This window comes from Octodon degus, unplaced genomic scaffold (genome assembly GCF_000260255.1).
Source record: "Octodon degus isolate 3935 unplaced genomic scaffold, OctDeg1.0 scaffold00031, whole genome shotgun sequence".
NCBI classification, from domain to species: Eukaryota; Metazoa; Chordata; class Mammalia; order Rodentia; family Octodontidae; genus Octodon; species Octodon degus.
Genome location: NW_004524607.1, coordinates 12,920,863 through 12,926,899, shown reverse-complemented (window position 1 = coordinate 12,926,899; position 6,037 = coordinate 12,920,863).

Below are 6,037 nucleotides of genomic sequence, written 5' to 3'. Positions count from 1 at the left end.
AACTCAGTTGTGTCCCAAATTTTCTGATCAAGGTGATTATGGGGCCAAAGAGGAAAGTGATCGATGATGTAGAGTGTGCCTAAGGAGAGTCACATGGAGAGAAAACAGTCTCTCAGGCTTTTACAGAGAACACATTGGCCAAGCAATGGCTGTGACTCATCCACATGGCTGACACTGACAAAGGATCTACAATCTGAGGTACAGGGTTTCAGGATAAATCCTGAGAGGACTTGACTGACTTGTCAGATCCAAAAGCTACATATCTGGTTATATAGGTCTTGCTTTATCTTGGTCTTAACCATCCAGCAGAGAAGTATAAAAATGAAGTATAAAAAGTAAAGCCATATTAATAGGCTGAGCTATAAAAGACTCAACTCAACAACTTCTGACATTGCCAGTCCTACGGATAACCCATTACTATTATGGACTACTGGACTATATTGGAATATTTTGCTGAATTCACACACCTACAATACTTGAGTGGCAATGGAATAGCCATCTCTGACAAAACTAAACAAAAAAGGGATACAAATGAATGACCATTTTGTATCTGTATATACAAAATAGTTAGGATATATATACAGCTACTTTCTCTTAATTCAATGAATAGAAAGATTTGTACTAATAGTGTTTGTGATCAGGATATCATGTCTGCATCTTGTACCATGAATAACCAGTATAAAGACAACAATATGCAATGTATTAATTATTTTTTCCATAATTTTATTGAGAAATAAATAGCAAGGAGACAGTTTCAAATCAAATTGGTAGGACAGTTTCAATAATTAACACATTGCATACTGTCTTCCTAGTGGTTATTTGTTGTACAAAATGCAGATGTGATATCCTATTTACAAACAGTATTAGAACAAATCCCTCTATTCAATGAATTAAGAGAATGTAGCTGTATATCTATCCTAACCATTTTGAACACACAGATACAAAATGGTCATTCATCTGTACCCCCTTTTTTGTTTAATTTTGTCATTTAAATATTACAGGTGTGTGAACTCAGCAAAATATTCCAAAATAGTCCAGTAGTCCATAACAATATTGAGTCTTCCACTTGACTGGCAATGGCAGAAGATGTTGACCTGATTCCCCTACAGCTCAACATAACAGCATGGCTTTACTTCTTATACTTCGTTTTTATACTTATCTGCTGGATGGTTAAGACCAAGGTAAAGCAAGACCTATGCAATATGAGTTGTAGCTTTTGGGTCTGATAAGGTCAGTGAAATCCCCTCAGGATTTATCCTGAGATCCTGTACCTCAGATTGCAGAACCTTTGTGAGTGTCAGCCATGTGGATGAGTCACGGCCATTGCTCGGCCAATGTGCTCTCTGTGAAAGCTTGAGAGAATGTTTTCTCTCCATGTGACTCTCGTTAGGCACACTCTACATTATCAATCACTTTCCTCATTGGCCCCATAATCTCCTTGATCAGAAAATTTGGGACACAACTGAGTTACATGTTGTTACAGTACAAGTTCTCATATGTCCTGAGTCTTAATTGACCTTGGAAGGCTAGGTCCAAAATGTTGGCTTTCCTTGTGGCCCTCCTTTTTTTTCTAACTTTTGGTCTGCAAACGTAGGTTGTTAACCCTCCAGAAGAGAAGCTTATTGTTATTACCATATAACCTAGGCTGTCAAGCTTAACCTCACTATCTGTCTGAATATCAAACATTTTAGGTATAACATGGAACAGGTATTTTTCATCAAGTATTGATATGTTGAACTTTAAGTCCCTACGTAATATGATAAAAAATTTTAAAAATTAAAATATATTTTAAAAATAGGAATAAAGAGTTATATATGTTTACACATGAGTCCAGAAATCCAACCATATACAACATTGTTGCAGGACAGTCCTGCAACACTCCTTTTTCTATCTCCTGCTTTCATTCACCACCTCCTTCCTTTTTAAACAATCTGCTACCCAAGAGACAGCATGGCAGCAACTGGCATGTCATGACAAACAGCATGTATTCAGAAGACCAGAATGACAGGCACTCCAAGCATGAAACTACTATTACATATTGCCATCTTCAATGCAGTTGCTTAGTTCACAGGTGTCAGCATATATAGTTAGTCAGGGTGAGAATCTTTCCAATTAACTGCTAGATTTGAAAATCTCTGAAGATTCTCAGGATCATCGCCTTACCCATCTTGTACATATAACTGTATGGCTTGTCACTGTCATGTTTCCTAGCTCTTCTCCTTGATCTCTCTTCATTGTCTAGTCCTCATTGTCTAGTTCTTGCTTTCCTTTTAATTGTATTATACCTTTCTGTTTGTATTTCTGCTTTTGAGTTCTTATACTAGGGAAACTATATGATATTTACATGTGTGTCTGGTTTATTTCACTTATGAGTATATCTTCAAGTGGCATCCACTTCAATATAAAGGCTTCGAGTTTATCATTCTTTATAGCTGAGTAATACTCCGTTGTAAAAATATACCACATCTTTTTCATCCATTCCTCAAGTGATGGGCATCTTGGTTGTTTCCAAGATTTGGCTATCACAAATTGTGCTGCTATAAACAAAGACACACATATATCACTATGATATGATGTTTTCAGACTCTCTTGGAAAATTCCCAGGAGAGGAATAGCTGGTTTAAATGGGATTTCCAGTCCTAGTTTTCTAAGGAGTTCCACACTGATTTACATAATGGTTGCACCAGTCTGCATTCTCACCAGCAGTGGAGAAGGTTCCTTTTCCCCACAGCCTCTCCAACATTTGTTGTTGGTTGATTTCTTTATGATAACCATTCTGTCTGGGTGAGATGATATCTCAGTGTTGTTTTAATTTGCATTTCGTGGATGGTGAGTGATGTGCAGCATTTTTTTCATATGTTTATTTGCTTCTTTGATTTCATCCTCTGAGAAGTGTGTGTTCATCTCAGATGCCCATTTCTGGACTGGGTCTTTAAATTTTGGGGCCCTAGTGTTTTTTAGTTCTTCATAAATTCTAGAGAGCAGACCTTTGTCTGAGTACTTATTTGTCATGATTTTTTCCATATTTGTGGGTTCTTTTCCCTTTTTTGGTAATTTCTTTTGATGTGCAGAAACTTCTCAATAAGAGGAGGTCCCAGTTGTTAATTCTTTCAAGTGTTAACTGTTCAATTTGATTTTTTTTCATGAACTCTTTGCCTACTCCTATGTCTTCAAGAGTTCCTCCTACTTTCTCTTCCAGGAGATTTAGTGGTTCTGTTCTAATGTTTAGATCTTTAATCCATCTTGACTTTAGCTTAGTGCATGGTGTTAGACCTGGGTCAAATGTTAGTTTTCAGCATGTAGAGAGCCAGTTTTTCCAGCACCATTTGTCAAAGAGGCTATCTTTCTTCCAGTGAGTATGTTTGGCCCATTTGTCAAAGATACGGTGGCTGAGTGTGTTCTATTAATCTATTCCCTTTCCCTATCTGCCTTCCCTGTAACGTCAGAATTCCTATTTTCCCTCTTCAATTAATTGTACTGATCACTCTGTAATCTTATTATGTATCTGAGTGTGTATGTGTTTATGGGGGAAAGAGCTTTTTAAAATTTTTGTGATTTGAGGCTTTTTCCCCCATAATTAGTTCCTAATGCCGCATGTCCAGGGGCCACTGCCTAGCATTATCGCATGCTGGGATTATTGGGGGAGGGTAGTGTGAAATTTACCACTGTCCTTTATTTTGGAGATTCTTATTTTTGCATAAGTAATCCATCCTATAAAGATAGCTAATTAAATATGTGTTCCCCTTATCCTTATGGCTGCTGGTGTAAATAAACTGCGTCTTCTTATTGCTAAACAGTAGTAAAACTTTAAAAAACAAACAAACAAAAAAAACCCCAAAATACAATAGTTGCTTCTTTCAAAAGACAAATTGATGGTCTTAGACAAATTAAGAAAAATGAAATAACAAATTCAGTAATGAAAAGAAATAAAAAGTATCATAGGGGACTGTTATAAGCAATTTTATTTTTAATCTTTATCTATTTATTTATTTGTTTGTTACAGGGTCTCACTATGCAGCTCAGACTCGTAGTGATCCTCCTGTCTCAACCTCCCCAGCGCTGGAATTACAGGCATGTGCCACCACTGAGCTATCTCTCCAGCCATGAACAATTTTAGGCCAACGAATTGCATAATATAGAAGAAACATTCAATCTACTAAGACTGAATCAAGAGGTAGGAAACCTGAACAGATGAATAACCCCCAAGAAGACTGAATCAGTAGTAAAAAGCCCAGGACATAATAGCTTCACCAATAACTTCTACCAAATATTTTAAAAAATATTAACATCAGTCTTTAATTTTCCCCTCAAATATGGGGAGGAATACTTCCAAACTCATTTTATGAGCCAAGCATCATTGTGATACCAAAGCCAGAAAAAGACACCTCAGGAAAGGAAAACTACAGGCCAATGTTCCTGATTACCATAAATGCAAAGATCCTCAATAAAATGCTAGCAAATCAAATTCAACAGACACTAAAGGGAAGATCCATCATGGCCAAGAGGGATTTACCCATAGCGTGTGAAAGTAGTTCAATGTGTGCAGTTCCATCCTGTCAATTAGGGAATGTCAACCAAAAGTCAAAATCACACGATCCTCTCAGCAGTTGCAGAAAAAGTGTGGAAAAAAATTAACATCCATTCATGATTTTAAAACACTGTCAACAAAGTAGATACAAAAGAAACTCACTTCAACATAATAAAGGCCATCTATGGAAGAATCAAGATGGTGGAATAGACGTTGGCATCAGATCATAGCCTTTCTGGGATCAAGACAGCTGGACAACAAGTACTTAGGAGAAAGAGAAGAGCTCCAGGAATGAAGAAAAAGCCAATAAAAAAGTTAAAAGTCATGGAGAAATAGAAAACAATGTAACGAACAGAATGAACATTCTGGAACACAAACCCCAGCTGGAGTTGGGGGTACCTGAAGCTAGAAGCACAAGGTCAGTCCAGGGAGGACCAGCAACTAAAGTGATAAATAATAGACTGGCAGTGGTAGGTCCAGAAAAACTCCATGGTTATTCTAAACTGTGAGTACAGTGTGTAGTTTTACTCTGAAGTTGATTCCTTTGTTATAGCAGGAAGCCTGGAGAGAATAAAGCGCTAGAGCACCCGCTATAATTAGGAGTGTTGTAATCAGGCGCCATCTTGCCCAGGGGCTTGTTGTTCAGGACTGAGCTACTCTGGAAATCAGAAGTCACAGAGCATTCATTCACATGTTGGAGTCTGTGTGGGAATGGCCACTAGAGACCTTCATATGGAGAGGAAGAGGACTAGTCAGAGACCCCTGAGGAGGTTAAACAGCGGGGCACTGAAGCTGTGGAGGACATAGGGGTCCTATCCTCTGTGGTGAGGCAAAAAGTCTGTCTCCTGTGGTTGAGAGGGCTGGGTCTGAGTCTAGTGATTTTTGTGTGTGTTGCTTTTGTATCTCGCTAAACAACTGAATTTGTTTGTTAACTTGAGAAGTGGTGATACTGGACATCCTTGTCTTATTCCTGATTTTAGAGGGAAAGTTTTCAGTTTTCTCCCGTTTAATATGATGTTGGTAGTAGGTTTGTCATAAAGGTCTTTTATGAAATCGAGGTAAGGTTCTTTTATATCTGTTTTCTTCAGGATTTTTAAAAATCATGAATGATTTTTGTTCGTTTATTATCTTTTATTTTTATTTTTTGTGCAGAACTCGGGATTTAACTCAGACCCTTGTGTTTGCCAGGGAAGTGCTTATTCCACTGAGCCATCTCCTCAGCCCCTTGTTTGCTTGTTTTGAGACAGGGGTTCACTGTCTAATTCAAGCTGGCCTCAAACTTGTGATCCTCCTACCTGAGCCTCCCAAATTCTGGGATTATAGGTATGTGCTGCCATGCTGGGCAAAACATCCTTATTTTGAGTATTAAGTCTCTTGTTGAGGCTTTTTGCATCTTGGTTCATTAAAAAGATTGGTGTGTGTTTCTCCTTTTTGGTTGGATCTTTGCCTGGTTTTGGAATCAGGGTCACAGTAGCTTCTTTCTGTCTTTGGGAGTACTCTTTTTTTTTT